Source organism: Hemiscyllium ocellatum, chromosome 21 (assembly GCF_020745735.1).
Source record: "Hemiscyllium ocellatum isolate sHemOce1 chromosome 21, sHemOce1.pat.X.cur, whole genome shotgun sequence".
In the NCBI taxonomy this organism is placed as follows: domain Eukaryota; kingdom Metazoa; phylum Chordata; class Chondrichthyes; order Orectolobiformes; family Hemiscylliidae; genus Hemiscyllium; species Hemiscyllium ocellatum.
Genome location: NC_083421.1, coordinates 41,778,314 through 41,792,656, shown reverse-complemented (window position 1 = coordinate 41,792,656; position 14,343 = coordinate 41,778,314).

Below are 14,343 nucleotides of genomic sequence, written 5' to 3'. Positions count from 1 at the left end.
TGGCAAACAACAAGGTTCCCCATGGGAGACTGGTTAGCAAAGTTAGATCTCATGAAATAGAGGGAGAACTAGCCATTTGGATACAGAACTGATTCAAAGATAGAAGACAGAGGGTGGTGGTGGAGGGTTGTTTTTCAGGCTGGAGGCCTGTGACCAGTGGAGTGCCACAAGGATCGGTGCTGGGTCCTCTACATTTTGTCATTTACATAAATGACTTGGCTGTAAGCATAAGAGGTACAGTTAGTAAGTTTGCAGATGACACCAAAATTGAAGATGTATTGGACAAAAAGAGGTTTACCTCAGATTACAACAGGATCTGGACCAGATGGGCCAATGGGCTGAGAAGTGGCAGATGGAGTTTAATTCAGATAAATGCAAGGTGCTGCATTTTGGGAAAGCAAATCTTAGCAGGACTTATACACTTAACGGTAAGGTCCTCGGGAGTGTTGCTAAACAAAGAGATTGGAGTGCAGGTTCATAGCTCCTTGAAAGTGGAGTCGCAGGTAGATAAGATAGTGAAGAAGGCATTTGGTATGCTTTCCTTTATTGGTAAGAGCATTGAGTACAGGAGTTGGGAGGTCATGTTGCGGCTGTACAGGACATTGGTTAGGCCACTGTTGGAATATTGCATGCAATTCTGGTCTCCTTCCTATCAGAAAGATGTTGTGAAACTTGAAAGGGTTCAGAAAAGATTTACAAGGATGTTGCTAGGGTTGGAGAATTTGAGCTATAAAGGGAGGCTGAACAGGCTGGGGCTGTTTTCTCTGGAGTGTCGGAGGCTGAGGGGTGACCTTATGGACGTTTACAAAATTATGAGGGGCATGGATAAAAATACAAAGTCTTTTCCCTGGGATTGGGGAGTCCAGAACTAGAGGGCATAGGTTTAGGGTGAGAGGGGAAAGATATAAAAGCGACCTACAGGGCAATGTTTTCACACAGAGGTTGGTACGTGTATGGAATGAACTGCCAGAGGAAGTGATGGAGGCTAGTACAATTGCAACGTTTAAGAGGCATTTGGATGGGTATATGAATAGGAAGGGTTTGGAGGGATATGAGCTGGGTGCTGCAGGTGGGACTAGATGAGATTGGAATATCTGGTCGGCATGGACGGGTTGGACCGAAGGGTCTGTTTCCATGCTGTACATCTCTATGACTCTATGAGGACTCCTGCTGTAAGTGGGTTATGACAAACTCTGAGATTATTTTGAGAACATATCTATTAAATTTTGGTTTCTTGCCTTGCTTTGTAACTTTCTCCCAACAAACCATTAAAGTGACTTTTGTGCATGTTGTCTAAGGAGCTACAAATCCTGGATGTGCCTCTGTGAACTCTGTCACCTGAATTTTCAGGATTTCTGATGTGAATTGAGAAGCGCTGTGACGAAGTTGGCAACCTTCCCCAATTCACATCTGCCCCCGTCTCCTCCCTACATTATACTCCTTTCTCTGTTTAATGCAAGGACAGAGTAAAGCATTGAAGCCCAAATCTCTGCAACCGGGAAGGCCTTGAGTGAAGGCACTGACATGGAAGAAGCCATCTGTATTGTTTTAAGGGTCTCAAGCAAAAGCACATAAGTTACAAATGGTGCAAAGAAGTAACAACTTATAAAGAGTTAAGACTGAGGTCAGTTGCTCTTCCAAGATTTGGTGAAGGACAGGAACAAGGAATTAATCCTTGCAAAAAAAGGCAGAGGCTTGTAGCAAAAGAATATTTCAGATTTTTCAATCCCTACCCTCACATTTGTTTAATATATATGTTCAGCTGATAATATATATGTCATTGAAATAAGCCTCAATGTAAGAAATGATTCGGTAGTTATGGTAAATATGTTTGTCTCAGGCACTTATGCAGTCTGGATTCTTGATGTGCACGGTTTGTGCCTCTGGAAAGCTTTCACTATTTGCAACATATGGCTTCTTGGAAGTAAAATAGTCACTAGCATATTCTTGGCAAGATGTGTTCACTATTTATGATTGAAAAACACATATGTAAGTATGTGGATCCATACAAATGGCATAGCTAAGAACTTATTTGAGCTTTTGACATTTTTATACTTTTAACAAAATAAACACTTGCAAATACTTGAATCTACTGTAAATCCAAGTGCAGCAGATGCTGAGGGACCATCAATAATACTGCAGGATATTTGCCTCTTGGGACAGAGAAGTTGTAATCACCAATAAAATTAATCTTCAGTAAAGCCAAAGCACTTGACATTTTGTTCGATGGGAGAGGATTCCGTGTTTCTGTTGTTGCAGACTGCCAAGGAGAGGTCTCAAAGGACTCTGAGTGCACTGACCATTCACAGGAATCAAGGCCTCTAGCATGTGCAGTAGGGTGAAGTGGTTTGTCATTAATCATAGCCAATGTCAGCACATGGCACAATTATTTCAGATCACTTCACAAAATATGTTGGTTAAGAGACTTTCCCAAACAATTGTCATGCTACAGACTGGTCCCATGTAGATAAACATAGATATAGAATAAAATGTTATTTTGTTATTTTTACTTAAAAGCAGGGAATCTGAGACAGATATTGTAAGTGTTCAGCTCCTTTGATCTTCCCATGTATAAATAATTTCAAAGTCATATTACTGTGTATCAATGAAACCTTCCACCTGATTCACCTCGACAATAGTGGAAAATAGGCACAGCCCTTCTGTGTGAACTGAAAGAATTCAGCTGACAAATGCATCTGCTTAAAACTGCAACTATTATAAATAATTTCCATTGAGGATAATTAATTTTAATAAAAATGATTCTACAATAAACAACCTTGTCTTATTTACCTTTGTGGTACTCCAAATAGTTCAATAGCCGCACTGAAATAATCAGCAAGAGAAGAATTTTAGACCCTGCTCATATCCTAGAGTGTTGCTGCAAAGCCTTTGTGATCAATTGATTCCACTGATCTCACAATGACTAAAGCACTGCATTTATATTTCACATCATTAGGACATTCCAAAGTATCTGACAGAGATTACATTGCTTTCCAGGTCTGATCATTGTTGGTGGGCAATATTACAGCAACCAACTTGCACCCTCTGCAATTTATGATCACAAGTATAAATCAGGAAATGAATACATGATAATTTGCATTAACATTTCACGTTAATGATCTTCCATTGGTAAAAGTCATCCATGCTGTTGAAAGGTCATTGACCTGAGACACTATTTATGTTTCTCTTTGCTCAGGTGCCGCCTAACTGGCTGCGTATTTTCTGCACTTACTGTTTTAATTTCAAATTTTCAGAATCTGAGGTTTTATTACTTTAGTACCAGATGACTTGTCTTGATATTGGAAAAGAGACAAATTTGGTCAGCGTGTTAGAAAGCTTTCTGCTCTTCAAATAGTGCTGTGGGATTGTACCTGTCTAACTGAACAGGTCTGATGCCTCACCTAAACAAAAATAGCCCCTCAACAACACAGCACTTTCTCTGTCCTGCATTGAAATACCAACAATGATTATTTACTTAAGTCCTGTGACAACACGTGCTCTTTATTTAGCTCCTCATAGTATAATGCATACTTCCTGAGTTATGTTATTCTCAGCATAGGGGGTTACCTTATATTTTTTTGTCCTGATGTATTTTGTTTATATAATATTCAAACCTAACTAACCATATCTTTAATACCATTTTGTAGCATTTATACATTTGGAAACTGTTTTTGTAACTCCTGTTTTCTTTTCTAGTGAACTTACGTGTAGTTTTTGTTTCAAATCTGTGGCCGGAATCGATGAAATGGTAGGAATCTGTTACTGGTGCAGTGTTTGTTTGGTTATGCTCCCTAAGTGGTTGCAGCATGAAACTGGACCCTACTTAGGCTAAGGTGCTGGGTTGTGGCTGGAAGGGGCAGTGTTAATAATGACAGGATTTCCTGACATTTGGAGCGTAATGGAAATGAATGCCAGAATTAGAGGTGCTGCTGGAACTCCTGTCAGACCTGGAACCTTGACCGCTGAACTCTACTGTTCACATTTGTTTTCTTGTTAACAACATAACTGGTTGGGAAAACCAAGAAACAAGATGCAAGTGTTCACTTTGAAACATTAATGGACATAAACGTCTTAAAACTAATGTCACACACATATCAAGAAGCTCTGCTACAATGTTTGATTCTTATTCTGGACACCTTCACTTCAACAGAACCCACGGAAAAAGAGAAATATTAATGTTTTAGAATCAGAAATATGGATAGCTCTCATTAGAGTGATAGTGACCAAATAAGTGAAGGCAGTTGACGAAAGGAGAGATGCATCCTGTTAGTTAAAGCCTGTAATTTCAACATCACAAGTTGAGCTTGAGTCAGAGAGAAATGTCTTTACATTCAGATGGCTTAGCAATGAATACTGTGCCTCTCTATTTGGATAGGTTGGAATGGAAATAAATGTGCTATAGATAACCAGGGAAGCTATTCAAAAGACATGCATTGAAAGCAGACCTGTTCCTATCTACTCTAATCTCCGAACCCCATTTCAGGGACTCCAAAATCCCATTTCATGTAAAGTAACTGCTGTCACTAGGAACTGCACATGCACAATCCATGGACTGCAGCCATTCCTGTCCCTGTAAAAATGAGGAATACCAAGTTTGGGACCAGGAATTGGGATTCCCAACTTCTTCTGATATTTTCACTATCAGGGTGAAATCTTGGGCCAGCATGTGGAAACAGTTAATCTGCTTTTGGCTCATGGTCAAGCTCTTATAATCTCTCTTTTATCTTTTAAAGCAACCTGTTCAGACATGTTATTACACAACACCGGAACAAGTGGGATTTGAATCCAGGTCTCCTGGCTCACAGATAGGGACACTACTCCTGCATCACGAGAGCTCCAAATCTATCTCTTAATTTTTAAAAAACTATTCTTCTAATCATCCTGTTCTGAGATGTTACACACCTCTGGGGCAGGTGGGATGTGAACCTGGGTCGCTTGATCCAAGGTTAGGGACACTACCACTGCTCCACAGGAGGGCCCCAAAATCCCTCTTTCACACTAAAAGCACTATATTACTTTCAGGTGTGGTAAACCAGCACAAGTCAACTCTCTCTAATGTGAGAGCAGTTCTATGGTATGGTGGGACTTTCACTGAATCACTACAGTGTGGAAAGAGGCCATTAGGCCCAACAAGTCCACACTGACCTTCTGAAGTGTATTCCACCCAGACCCAGTCCCCTAACCTATCACTCTACATTTCCCCTAATGCATCTAACCTACACATCCCTGAACATCATGGTCAATTTAGCATGGCCAATTCACCTAACCTGCACATCATTGGACTGTGGAAGGAAACTGGAGGAAACCCATGCAGACACAGGGAGAATGTACAAACTCCACACAGACAGTTGCCCAAGGCTGGAATCAAATTCGGGTCCTTGGCACTGTGAGGCAGCAGTGCTAACCACTGAGCCCCCATGCCACCCTCTGGTGACTTTCAATCACTCTTCTCACCTGATACCTTAGATTGAAGGTAGAACACATTTGAATGTTGCTGTACTGTTCCAGTTTGCCAAAATTACATTCTTCCACCTCTGCCACTCATGCATTTCAGCATCTTGCAAAACTGTTCACAGCCAGCTGAAGGAAACTCGATTCTTCAGTTAGCATCTCATGTGTCAGTGTATTCCAAAAGAAATGGTTGAGAGCAATAGGACCTCTATCCACCCCTGATTTTACAGCATTTCTTTGAATGGTTCCACAGATCTAAAAATTTAGAGGCAGTGTGGACAGGAACAGTGACGGTCATAAATGCAGACTATTTTTCTTGTCTCATTGAGAAAGTGGCCGGTCATTAGAAACCTGCTAACCGAATGGTATTCTGATAAACATAGATACATTCTGGCCAATTTGTGACCCTTGTCTAACAGCAATGGTTTATTTTTTATTGCTCAATTAGAGATAGGCAACAAATAGGGCCAGGGTGAGTGACACCTGTGCTCATTCCCACCGCTGCAAGATAGACCCCCAACTCGTTACACTCAAAATGAACAGCATCATGAACTGGTACCTATCTGTGGCAGAATCACTGCACGTTGCAATTAGCAAACGTTAAAGAGGAAACTGGTATAGAGCAGAGTCAATCTGCAAGATGAGTAGCACACTGATTGAATCAAACAGTTTTTACTGGTAGACACCACTTAAAGACTGAATCATAGAATTGCAGTACAAATCCCACAATTAACCTTTTGCACTCCACATAGAGAGAGAGAGAGAGAGAGAAAAACCAGCCTGGTGGTCACTTCCAGCAATCCCCATGCCAGTGTGGACACCATGAGGATAGATTCAGGTTTCCAATAAGTCAGCAAATCGTATATTGAAATTCACGATTTAAGTTCATTTGTGTAAAGGGTAAGGCAAACATAGGGTGCCTGGTATCCATGGAAACATTTCCTAGCAATGAATCAATAGCTTCAGATAAAAAGGAGCTGGAGAAAACTGGCTGAAAATGGATCACTTACTTATTTTAAAAATAAGGCCCAATTGACATTTGGGCCATTTACATTTCAAATAATCTAACGTTTACATTGGGGTCATACTTAATGACAACCTCTGCATTGATTTAACTGCAATGTTTTACTTGTTATGAAGTTAAAGCTTTTCTGATTAAAAAAAGAACTTAATTAATAAGTTGGATTGTTTAAGATCAGATTTTCCCATGGAAGTACATATTAGGTTGATATGCGTTTTACTCTTTTCCATTTACTGAGTACAAAATGCTAAGCTTTGAAATCATCCAGTGGGTTTAATCACTAAAGGATTGATTTCAAAAAATTCAAAACAAATTGTTTAATTGTTCCCAGTCTGTTGAAATGAGTCCAAAACAATTCATTTTCCCTTAAGCACATGAAACCATTTTTTTTAAAACGAAGAATATTTCACTTCTTGTCCCTTTGAAACTTGGTCCCTTACTAACTTCTTCCAAAATTAATGGTCAGGTTTGACTGTGGGTTGGAAACAAAAGATATAGGATAGGGAATACTTAAAAGGTCAATCAGAAAGCTTAAGATATCACAAAAATTACTTAAGATCAATGATTTACAAGGACTTCAAGATAGAAAACAACACCACCACCTTACATAATGTTTATTGTCTTCTCTTTGTCTTTCTACTTTATCTTGCATATTGATGGTGACTTTAATTTCTGATCAGCTTCCCTGGTTTGGAACATTGCTTCTGTGTCAATGATGGGATAGTTGCTCACATTGGCCTAATGCTTTGTCTTAATGAAAAAGAATTCCTAAATATTATCTGTTCTAAATAGTGTTATAAAAAAGACTGGTTTAGCTTCTTTTATTCATTGCAAATAACAACATTCATTGAGCATTCCCTGGAATCAGGATCTTGGAAGGGCAGAAAATGTATTATGTAACTTGAGATTTAACAAACACCTTCCAGTTTCTGTGGTGTTTCATGCTGTTTTTCTTTCTATCAGCCCATTTCTGTTAGATAAAAGATTTATAAATTCAGTAGAACAGATGTATTTTTTTTAATTCAGAATTTTTGTGTTTTTAATTAAAATTTTGTGCCTTGGCATGGTTTAAAATAAAAATTGTAAAACAATCTGCAAACTTTCCTGAATAAAATACATCTGTGAAACATTTTCTACCTAGCTAGACTGACAGATTCACTGATAACAGCACAGTTAAACTCCCTTATAAGGCATTTATTGGCTTTCTGTATACATACTGTGATCATAAGTACCCATTTTAGTAAATCCTAGGGCCGAATTACAGATGCTAGATCTTCACGATTCTGACAATAATACATCTTTCATTCAATTTTACAATATTAAAGATATTTAAGATGATAAATAAGCATGCTTCCCTTTTATGTCTCCTGCCGATCTTTGTAGTTTAAGTGCACTCTGATGTCTCGGGTTGACACAGTTTAGCCTCTTACATTGGCCATCCTACTCATGATGTCATGCAATGGAATGAGAAAAGGAAAGCAAAAAAACAAAATTATAATTTAAATTAATTCAGACTTTTGACTGTTGTGCTTTAGTAAGAAGCCAGCTATTTGTCAGAATTTAATATGTGCATGATAGTAGCCAAGTCCAACTGGCTCAGCCTGTACAGTCTAAACCTATCAATGTTATCCTGGGCAGTGCATACTCCACTCAACTTCACTTTCTTCTGAGGTGTAACATACAATGCCTGGACTAATGGTCTTAAATAGCGATTGCACAATCGAGACCGGCCAAGGCAATATTTTTTTCATTTCTGAAAAGACCGGGCAGCAGAACCTTAATGTGTGAAATCTGCACGCTGGATAATCAACAATCACATTGTAAGTGAAATGTGAGTTGTCAGACACATTTTAGAAGCCCCTCCCCATGCAATCAAGCATTAAGTGAAACAAGCTACAATCATAATAAATGACAAAATGGGCTTGAGAATTTGTACGCTCCTATTTATGTTCTTAATACGATTTTCCACAACCATCTGTGGTATACAGTAGCTTCCACCCATTACTATCATCCTTCAGGTTAAAGCTAGAAAAAGATCATTCTTGGTGAAATGAATGGTTAAACACTGCCAGAGAATGATGAGATGCCAACAAAATGCATAAATACCCAGTTAGCATGTAGCCTTGCTCGCTGAGCTGTAGGTTTGATATCCAGACGTTTCATTACCTGGCTAAGTAACATCATCAGTGGCGACCTCCAAGTGAAGCAAAGCTATAGTTTGTTCTGGATGGGGTTCCTGCGGTTTGTGGTGATGTCATTTCCTGTTCATTTTCTGAGGAGTTGATAAATAGTATCTAGATCTATGTGTTTGCTTATGGCGCCATGGTTGGAGTGCCAGGCCTCTAGGAATTCTCTGGCATGTCTTTGCCTAGCCTATCCCAGGATAGATGTGTTGTCCCAGTCGACTAAGCAAAGACATGTGAGAGAATTCCTAGAGGCCTGGCACTCCAATCACAACGCCATAAACAAACACATAGATCTAGATACCATTTATCAACCCCTCAGAAAATGAACAGGAAATGACATCACCCCAACCCCAGGAACCCCATCCAGAAGAAAGATAGTCGACTGGGACAACACATCTATGCTGGGATAGGCTAAGCAAAGACATGCCAGAGAATTCCTAGAGGCCTGGCACTCCAACCATGGCGCCATAAGCAAACACATAGATCTAGATACTATTTATCAACCCCTCAGAAAATGAACAGGAAATGACATCACCACAAACCGCAGGAACCCCATCCAGAACAAACTATAGCTTTGCTTCACTTGGAGGTCGCCACTGATGATGTTACCTAGCCAGGTAATGAAACATCTGGATATCAAACCTACAGCTCAGCGAGCAAACCTACACCCTAAACCTCAACCTGACCTACAAACCTTGCATAAATACCCATCCTCTCTTGGTTCAAACTCCACTCAGTATTTTTCTATGACCGTAATTGCGAATTCAGGCCAAGAGGAAAGATGTCTTAGAAAAAGAACAAAATGTTGGGATGGTTCATTATAAAAAGTCTGTAAAATCTTTCATTTTCTATGAAACCTTAAACCATCTTTTTTATTTCTCACTTTCTCTTAGATCTCCTGTGTACTTCTGGCACTTAACGATTTTATTTTGGCAATCCAGTTCAGAATTGGAAAGTCAATTAATTTGTGGTATCTACCTTTGAACATCAAAACAATGTGGCTACCATCTTGACTTTTAATCAATCTCATCTGACACTCTGATGCTTCAGTCTTGTTCAGGATTAAAAGTAAGCTATTTCAAGATAAAAGTGCAGGTGCATTAAAGGTTTAGGTCTATGTTTGATATTGTCCTGGCTACATTGGCTAGTCACTTCCATTATGGCCCTTATGAAGGGCGCAATGTCTAACTGTATCATAGCAAAGGATCTAACAAGAAGATTCCCTTGTGATAGGAACTATATATCATGAGATAAACTTTCAGCTCACTGCCGAAGCTGTAAAACCACTGCTGTGCTAAACCAACATTGCAGAAACCACCTAAGTTCATTTGAATTAATTGAAAATAAAATTAGGTGAGTGGTTGATCTGCAAACTTGAAATTTTAGTCCAATTGAAAATTTGCCCTTTTCGTTTTAACTAACACACTTGTGCACATCTTCAAATTTCTCAAGATGGTCTGAAACACTTTATATGGCCAAATATAAATCAATAAGTGTGTTTAATTCATTGATAACAAGTAAATGCATGAATCAACAGATGAAATCAAATGCCATTTTACTTCAATTTAATATAAATTCTTTCTTAGTAACAAGAAAAATAATTTGAAGAAACATGCCAAGCTCCCTCCATGAGTGAGTTCACTGAACATTTCCAGGTCAATTTTCTTGCTTTCATTCCTGCACAATGTCAAGGCCTGCAGCTTGAATTGATCTCAAACCTATGTAAAATCCATAATTTTAAAATACAACTTTCAGGCATAATTCATTGCTAGGTCATTCCTGTAAAAAAAAAGTGATCAAAAATCCCTAACTATAAATCTGGGTATTTGGCATGGAATTGATGAAGTCAGTGATGTTTTCATTCTAAAAACAAAACGATCTATGATAGAAATAAGAAACCCAGCATATATAAATAATCAGAATGCTTTTGATGAGGTATCAGGTAAGGAGAGTGTTTGAAAAATTCAGACGATAGTACAAAAAGCAGTGTATATAGAATTGTTTGACTGGCCATGTAGTGGGTTAGAACTTGTTCTGTTGCTAATGCAAAATGGTTTGAATGTTGGGGTCACACATTATTAGCCAGAGACTTGTACCCTGATTGAAATTGGGCCTCCGTCCTCATAAACTTATTTCCAGTGAGCAACAAGGAACAATTGGGAGGCGAGACGTTGCCCACTGGTTTCAAGAGAACTAATCTGCACCAATTGTCCAGCTGGAAGTCCTGCAAGAATGGGAGGGCAAGGCGAATGGGAATGGTCTGGCTTGGGCTGCTATTTCTGGTCTCTCCACGGTCTAGAGTTCTCTTGAGGCAAGGTTTAAAGGAAAATGCTTTGCCATTCAAGAGTAAACTGCTTTAAGACCACTCAATTAAATGCTGATAACTCCAGTATTTTGCTACAGAAGGTGATTGAGGCAAAAACGTTTTATTAAGGGAAATCTGGACAAACATTTAAAGTGAAGGAATGTAAAATGATAACAGGCAGGTTCAAAATTCTTGAAACTCTAGTTTGTTCTCTCTCCACGGATGCTGTCTGACCCACTGTGATTGTCAGCATTTGTTTTCAGTTTAGGCACACAGGATGCATTTTAGATTGTTTTAATGAAGAGCTAGTGTGAATGCCATTGGAAAAATAACCTTTCCATGTTGTGAATGTTTTAATACTATCAGATCAACTAAATTCACCATTGGTGATGATTTGAGTTACAAATTCTTGTTAGGAAATCCCATTCTGTTCACAAGTTTGATTATGCCTTCAGCATACTAAATGGTTAAAGGAGGACTTATTTTTACCTTGACTGCTATATCCTTGACTTTCAATGAGCTGAGAGCAGATTTAAATCTGTAAGTATAACCTAGTCAGAAACAGTAACATTTGTTTAGTGACTCAATGATTTAATTTCTCATTGTTCAGAAAAGAAATTACACCAGATTTCATAACATTTTAAGGTTGTGTGATTGGCCATCAATTGCATCATCTTAGATTCCAGCCAGAGGGTCAATCTGTAACATATGATGCCACTTCCTTTTGGCAGAGAGCAATCTGAAGCTGATTCTGAACTGAAAGATAAAATCAGAACAACTAACCATTTTCATTCTGCTGAAATGTGGCTTTCTCGATATCCAATCCTCCCAATTTTCTTGGTAACCTTTGAAAAAATCATTGACGACAATGAACATCTGATCATTTTTGCCATTACAGATTACTACAGGAGCTTGGGCCAAGCAGCACATGAGACTGATGAACAGATAAAGTGCTGATTATGAAAGGGTGATTTCAGATGTATCATCCCCAACATTCAAATAAATATGGAGAGCACATAGCAAGCTCTGGTGAGTCAGATTTTCCCATCCCAAATCAGAGAGATAAAAGAGAGATAAAATGGGAAAAAGGCCCCTGTTTACTTCCTCTGACAAACCTGTCATTTCAAGCCACCCACTCCTACAAATGAGGCAAAGGACCTTTTAAGAGTTCACCTAAAGCCAGTTTTCCAATTTTCAACAAGGCCACCAACTCAGTGGAGGTGGAGACATGGTTAACTGGGCATTTTTGTGGGAAGATGCAGTTCAGAGATGCACTGAGCCTGGCAAAGAGGTCTGACCCCATTATAGAATAAGCAGTCATTGAGTTTATAAAATAAGTCATCAGTCTAGTCTGTTCCAGATCTCAAGCATCCTGCCTGGGATGTAGGAGATTTGAACTTTGCCATTCATGTACTAATGTACTCAGCCAAAGTAATAGTTACCACTTTGAGTGAGAATGTGGCCTGCCTCCCTGGAGTCCCACATCCATTCTCAGACCCTCGACCACTCATTTAGCACCTTTCAAGTCTTCAGGTTTTTACGGCCCAAACACCGGAAAAACTTATTTCCAGATTTATTAACTTGGTATTGAAACTGCCTCTAAGGGAAAGGTCTAGTCCAGCTTAAGTGCTGTTCAGTGTGAAGTTCATGGGAAGTGGGCATGACTGGCTAGGCCAGTATTTATTGCCTATCTGAAATTGCCCTAGGAGAGATGCTGTTGAGCTGCCTTATTGGATCACTGCAGTTCTTAAGGTGTAGGCCCATTCATAATACTGCTATGAAGGGAGTTCCAAGATTTTGACTCATGACAATGAAGGAACAACAAGAGTTCCAAGACAGGATGGTGCCTGGTGTGGAGGGGAATTTTCAAGCTGTCATGTTCCCCTGCATCTGCCACTTTTGTCCTTCTAGGTCATAGAGGTTGCAAGATGGTACAGTGATCTCAAAGGAAAACTATTCTGTTTGGTCAGAAATACATATCTAGTAAAATCTGGATAGTATTTCAAATGCACACCTTATACTTGCTTCTTTGAATAATTAAATGCAAGATTATAGATACATGAAGAACAAGACTGAAAAATCTGTGACACTTTTCCAATTTATGATGTGGTAAGCATTTGTAGAACACTGACTAAAAGTGGATATTATGTTATTTATATGTGATAAATAAGCAATGAAGGGATTTTGAGGCCATTATTTAAAAAAAGGAAAATGAATAATGTAAATGAAGCAACCTAACTGAACACCTGCTGGAAACATTGAAAACTTGGCATTTAAACTACAACAGTAAAAATTGCAGACTGCTGTTGATATCTGCCTATAACTTCTGCAGTGTTGCTGTTCCATTTCAGGTCTGGAGAATTTTTTTTTAGCACAAACTGAGCTGTCTGCTCAGTTTTAAAGTGCTCATCACTAACTCCAAAGAAAAGAACAACTTTTAACAACTTCTACTTAACCTGTTGCAAATCTATTTGGGAAGAATTTCCTTCCTATTGGCTTACTACCATATTTGGTACATTGGTGCAATCACTACATTCCTTTCATTTTCGTCCACATAACTTCCTCCAGTTTCCATGAGTTCACGATATATCCCGAAGAGCAATGTCCCTGTGACTGCTCTTGGCTCTTTCAGATTCAGTGTGATTTCATGAAGATTTCCATTATTCAAGATAAAATGAATTCTTAAATATTTTGCATCCAGGACCTTATTATTTAAAATAAGTACATTGTTACTTTCTGTATTTACTGTGCTCCCTCCGTTCCTCAATTAAACTCCAAACATGTTGCTCCTCAGAAATAGTTCAGCAGTTTTCACGGCAAATCTTGGGGGATTGGTCAATAGAACTGAGCTCAAATCCAAGATTTCAAACATAAATCCAGAGGTAATCTCAGACCAAGTTTATGCACCAGGCTCATGCAGTTTGAAGAGCATTTTAAATTTGCTCAGATGTTACTTTCTTATCCAGTTTGAATTTAAGAAACAGTTGGCAAAAAAATGAAATTGCACTTCAAATTTTTTTATGGCATATTGGCTTCAGGAACTTTCATTTTTTTGGCTCCAATATTGCTCATGTTTATTCTTCAATTTTCCAGGGTAGGCTTATGCTGCTTATGTGATATAAGTGGAGATAGATGGGAAGTGATTAAAAGACATGCAGAAAAAAAAACTTTGTTAATGTTGTCACTGTACCATTTTCCTGTTGAATCAGTGAATCAGCAAGGTTCAAAATATGAAGTAGTTTCAATTCTCTTCCAGGTCACTGGCAGGGTCAGCATTTATTCTCCATCCTTAATTGTCTTTACAAACGTTGTGATGATCCATTTTCTTGAATACAACCGAATTGCTTGCTTCAGGGGATAGTTCAGAGTCAAGCATGTCA